General features: G+C 51.2%; 1 protein-coding gene across 1 annotated transcript in view; it reads left to right on the top strand.

Annotated features, from left to right (window-relative positions):
* Positions 1–1,155: 1,155 nt before the first annotated feature.
* The window catches only part of TNKS1BP1 (tankyrase 1 binding protein 1), a 41,807-nt gene continuing 36,962 nt past the window's right edge, over positions 1,156–6,000 (top strand). Inside the window, exon 1 of the mRNA XM_069979606.1 lies at positions 1,156–1,312. The gene's annotated coding sequence lies outside the window, so the exon portion shown is untranslated. The remainder of the gene's footprint in view (positions 1,313–6,000) is intronic.

Here is a 6,000-nt window from a genome sequence, read left to right as displayed (position 1 = left end):
TGTATAAGGTTGTGAGGAATACTTTGAATTCTAATATGTGTTTGGGTATATTCTTTGCATTAGTTGTTGCTTTACTTGTCACACTGCTACACACTGCTTAAGAGCATACACTGAAAAATATTGGCAGCGCATGATGCCTCTTAACCAATGAAAGCAGTCCATAATCCAGTCCCAGTAAAGTATCTCAGAGTGTCTGTAAGAAGAAAATGCTACATTCAGATTCCAGTATGCTGCCTCTGAGTTGACTTCACTTTCAAAAGTCATGGGAAGTAAGTCACCATTGTTTTTCTACAGGAATTCTTCTATTCTTTAGGATATGTTCTTCTATTTTTTCTTCGAGGAAGGAGAAATTTCTCAAGGTCTCCCTGGTGAATTCCACTCCATAACCTGCACGTGTGGATCCTGCCCTAAATCTAGTGTGTGTAAATCCTGCCCTAGATCCTGCATGTGTGAATCCTGCCCTAGATTCAGTATTTGTGAATCCTGCCTGTATAAATCCTGCCCCGAATCCTTCCTGTGTGGATCCTGCCCAAGATCCTGTCAGTATGAATTCTACTCTAGATCCTGCATGTGTGGACCCTGCCCCAGATTCTGCAGCGTGAATCCTGCCCCTGTCCTGGATCCTTCCTTTGTGAATCCTGCCCCTGTTCTGCCCCAGATCCTGCAATGTGAATCCTGCCCCTGTCCTGCCCTTGTGCTGCCCCAGATCCTGCAATGTGAATCCTGCCCCTGTAATGCCCCGGATCCTTCCTGTGTGTGAATCCTGCCCTGTTCTGCCCCAGATCCTGCAATGTGAATCCAGCCCCTGTCCTGCCCTTGTGCTGCGCCAGATCCTGAAATGTGAATCCTGCTCCTCTCCTGCCCCTGTTCTGCCCCAGGTCCTGCAATGTGAATCCTGCCCCTGTGCTGCCCCAGATCCTGCAATGTGAATCCTGCCCCTGTGCTGCCCCAGATCCTGCAATGTGAATCCTCCCCCTGTAATGACCTGGATCCTTCCTGTGTGTGTTAATCCTGCCCCTGTGTTGCCCCAGATCCTGCAATGTGAATCCTGCCCCTGTCCTGCCCCCTCTCTCTTTGCTCCCAGCCGCTGCCTTTTTTGTCCATACTATGCCTTTTTGTGCAGCAGAGGCAGAGGCAGGATCAGCTCTCCCTGTGCAGGAGCGCAGTACATATTCATGAGGGAGCATTAATATGTAAGGACGGGGCTGGGCCGGCTGAGTAAGTGATCAGGAATGCCTCCTGACTCTCCTTCCTCCGCTCGGTTATGCTTGTAAAAACAGACTCAGAAGTCAAAGGGACAAAACAGATGCAGGTACTGGGGGGCTGTGTGTACCAGGTGTATGTGCCAGCCTGCATGTACCATGTGTATGGGGGTATGTAGTATCCCGCATGTACTAGGGGTATGTGGTATCCCGCATGTACTAGGTGTATGGGGGTATGTGGTATCCTGCATGTACTAGGTGTATGGGGGTATGTAGTATCCCGCATGTACTAGGTGTATGGGGGTATGTGGTATCCCGCATGTACTAGGTGTATGGGGGTATGTGGTATCCTGCATGTACCAGGTGTATGGGGGTATGTAGTATCCTGCATGTACTAGGTGTATGGGGGTATGTAGTATCCTGCATGTACTAGGTGTATGGGGGTATGTGGTATCCTGCATGTACCATGTGTATGGGGGTATGTAGTATCCTGCATGTACCATGTGTATGGGGGTATGTAGTATCCCGCATGTACTAGGTGTATGGGGGTATGTGGTATCCCGCATGTACTAGGTGTATGGGGGTATGTAGTATCCTGCATGTACCATGTGTATGGGGGTATGTAGTATCCTGCATGTACTAGGTGTATGGGGGTATGTAGTATCCTGCATGTACTAGGTGTATGGGGGTATGTAGTATCCTGCATGTACCATGTGTATGGGGGTATGTAGTATCCTGCATGTACTAGGTGTATGGGGGTATGTAGTATCCTGCATGTACCATGTGTATGGGGGTATGTAGTATCCTGCATGTACTAGGTGTATGGGGGTATGTGGTATCCTGCATGTACCATGTGTATGGGGTATGTGGTATCCTGCATGTACCAGGTGTACGGGGGTATGTAGTATCCTGCATGTACCATGTGTATGGGGGTATGTGGTATCCTGCATGTACCAGGTGTATGGGGGTATGTAGTATCCTGCATGTACCATGTGTATGGGGGTATGTAGTATCCTGCATGTACCAGGTGTACGGGGGTATGTGGTATCCTGCATGTACTAGGTGTATGGGGGTATGTGGTATCCTGCATGTACCAGGTGTATGGGGGTATGTGGTATCCTGCATGTACTAGGTGTATGGGGGTATGTGGTATCCTGCATGTACCAGGTGTATGGGGGTATGTGGTATCCTGCATGTACTAGGTGTATGGGGGTATGTAGTATCCTGCATGTACCATGTGTATGGGGGTATGTAGTATCCTGCATGTACCATGTGTATGGGGGTATGTGGTATCCTGCATGTACCAGGTGTATGGGGGTATGTAGTATCCTGCATGTACCATGTGTATGGGGGTATGTAGTATCCTGCATGTACCAGGTGTATGGGGGTATGTGGTATCCTGCATGTACCAGGTGTACAGGGGTATGTGCCCTCCTGCATGTACCATGTCTATGGGGGTATGTGGTATCCTGCATGTACTAGGTGTATGGGGGTATGCAGTATCCTGCATGTACCATGTGTATGGGGGTATGTAGTATCCTGCATATACCAGGTGTATGGGGGTATGTGGTATCCTGCATGTACCAGGTATACGGGGGTATGTGGTATCCTGCATGTACCATGTGTATGGGGGTATGTAGTATCCTGCATGTACTAGGTGTATGGGGGTATGTAGTATCCTGCATGTACCAGGTGTATGGGGGTATGTAGTATCCTGCATGTACCATGTGTATGGGGGTATGTAGTATCCTGCATGTACCATGTGTATGGGGTATGTAGTATCCTGCATGTACAAGGTGTATGGGGTATGTAGTATCCTGCATGTACCAGGTGTATGGGGGTATGTAGTATCCTGCATGTACCATGTGTATGGGGGTATGTAGTATCCTGCATGTACCATGTGTATGGGGGTATGTAGTATCCTGCATGTACCATGTGTATGGGGTATGTAGTATCCTGCATGTACCATGTGTATGGGGGTATGTAGTATCCTGCATGTACCATGTGTATGGGGGTATGTGGTATCCTGCATGTACTAGGTGTATGGGGGTATGTAGTATCCTGCATGTACCATGTGTATGGGGGTATGTAGTATCCTGCATGTACCATGTGTATGGGGGTATGTAGTATCCTGCATGTACCATGTGTATGGGGGTATGTAGTATCCTGCATGTACTAGGTGTATGGGGGTATGTAGTATCCTGCATGTACCATGTGTATGGGGGTATGTAGTATCCTGCATGTACCATGTGTATGGGGGTATGTAGTATCCTGCATGTACCATGTGTATGGGGGTATGTAGTATCCTGCATGTACCATGTGTATGGGGGTATGTAGTATCCTGCATGTACCATGTGTATGGGGGTATGTAGTATCCTGCATGTACCATGTGTATGGGGGTATGTAGTATCCTGCATGTACCATGTGTATGGGGGTATGTAGTATCCTGCATGTACCATGTGTATGGGGGTATGTAGTATCCTGCATGTACTAGGTGTATGGGGGTATGTGGTATCCTGCATGTACTAGGTGTATGGGGGTATGTAGTATCCTGCATGTACCATGTGTATGGGGGTATGTAGTATCCTGCATGTACCATGTGTATGGGGGTATGTAGTATCCTGCATGTACCATGTGTATGGGGGTATGTAGTATCCTGCATGTACTAGGTGTATGGGGTATGTAGTATCCTGCATGTACCAGGTGTATGGGGGTATGTAGTATCCTGCATGTACCAGGTGTACGGGGGTATGTAGTCAGTGTGATAGATTGTATAGGGACTGTCGGTGTGATACATTGTATAGGGACTGTCAGTGTGATACATTGTATAGGGACTGTCAGTATGATACATTGTATAGGGACTGTCGGTGTGATACATTGTATAGGGACTGTCAGTATGATACATTGTATAGGGACTGTCGGTGTGATACATTGTATAGGGACTGTCGGTGTGATACATTGTATAGGGACTGTCGGTGTGATACATTGTATAGGGACTGTCGGTGTGATACTTTGTATAGGGACTGTCGGTGTGATACTTTGTATAGGGACTGTCGGTGTGATACATTGTATAGGGACTGTCGGTGTGATACATTGTATAGGGACTGTCAGTGTGAGGTCCAGGTTGTAGTGGGTTGGGGCGGCTGCACTGTGCCAGGCGGGGGTATTGGGACTGTGGGGCGGGCGGGGACCGGGTGTGTCTGGGATCCTGTCACAGTCTCCACTTGGCATCACATACTTATTGCTCAATTCTTGGCTTCTCTTCTCTTTCCCTTGAGGATTTCTTTGTACTTTGGAACATACTATGAGGCCGAGATCAGACGGGGGGTCGGAGCCTCCGACATCTACACAACTGGGGCCACTAAGGGGTAAATGGGGCAGGTAGGGATTGTGTCTGCGAGGGGAGATGGAGGCGCTGTCCCTTTAATTGTAGAGACTCCATCACTGCCGGGACATAGATGTCTTCCAGATGTTGTTTCCTTTCTCCGAGATGTTTTGCTGTATACATTATACCGGGACACGACCCCCCCCCCTCTCACATCACAAGTCTCTGTGTCCTGGTGGGCCCATCACGCATCCTCCCAGTTACACTGTGGGATTGTGGGAATTGCTGTCCATGGTGGAGCGGCCACATTGGTTGTCACCCAGCTCCTACCGGGTACAGACATGGGACCTGATATAGATATAGAATGATATTGTTGGAGTCACAGTTTAGGGGGCAACTCGTGACTGTGACCAGGAATGGTAATACCCACCCCCGGACACACAGGCATTGGACCTTGGTAGAACTGGTGTGAGGTGCAGGTGTCCTGGTGGGGTGCAGGTGTCCTGGTGGGGTGCAGGTGTCCTGGTGGGGTGCAGGTGTCCTGGTGAGGTGTAGGTGTCCTGGTGGGGTGCAGGTGTCCTGGTAAAGTGCAGGTGTCCTGGTGGGGTGCAGGCGTCCTGGTGGGGTGCAGGTGTCCTGGTGAGGTGTAGGTGTCCTGGTGAGGTGTAGGTGTCCTGGTGAGGTGTAGGTGTCCTGGTGGGGTGCAGGTGTCCTGGTGGGGTGCAGGCGTCCTGGTGGGGTGCAGGTGTCCTGGTGAGGTGTAGGTGTCCTGGTGGGGTGCAGGTGTCCTGGTGGGGTGCAGGTGTCCTGGTGGGGTGCAGGCGTCCTGGTGGGGTGCAGGTGTCCTGGTGAGGTGTAGGTGTCCTGGTGGGGTGCAGGTGTCCTGGTGGGGTGCAGGTGTCCTGGTGAGGTGTAGGTGTCCTGGTGGGATGTAGGTGTCCTGGTGAGGTGTAGGTGTCCTGGTGGGGTGCAGGTGTCCTGGTAAAGTGCAGGTGTCCTGGTGGGGTGCAGGCGTCCTGGTGGGGTGCAGGTGTCCTGGTGAGGTGTAGGTGTCCTGGTGAGGTGTAGGTGTCCTGGTGGGGTGCAGGTGTCCTGGTGGGGTGCAGGCGTCCTGGTGGGGTGCAGGTGTCCTGGTGAGGTGTAGGTGTCCTGGTGGGGTGCAGGTGTCCTGGTAAAGTGCAGGTGTCCTGGTGGGGTGCAGGCGTCCTGGTGGGGTGCAGGTGTCCTGGTGAGGTGTAGGTGTCCTGGTGGGGTGCAGGTGTCCTGGTGGGGTGCAGGTGTCCTGGTGAGGTGTAGGTGTCCTGGTGGGATGTAGGTGTCCTGGTGAGGTGTAGGTGTCCTGGTGGGGTGCAGGTGTCCTGGTGGGGTGCAGGTGTCCTGGTGAGGTGTAGGTGTCCTGGTGAGGTGTAGGTGTCCTGGTGGGGTGCAGGTGTCCTGGTGAGGTGTAGGTGTCCTGGTGGGATGTAGGTGTCC

Source organism: Dendropsophus ebraccatus, chromosome 8, assembly GCF_027789765.1.
Source record: "Dendropsophus ebraccatus isolate aDenEbr1 chromosome 8, aDenEbr1.pat, whole genome shotgun sequence".
Taxonomy (NCBI): domain Eukaryota; kingdom Metazoa; phylum Chordata; class Amphibia; order Anura; family Hylidae; genus Dendropsophus; species Dendropsophus ebraccatus.
This window is presented reverse-complemented; position numbering and strand designations above follow the sequence as displayed.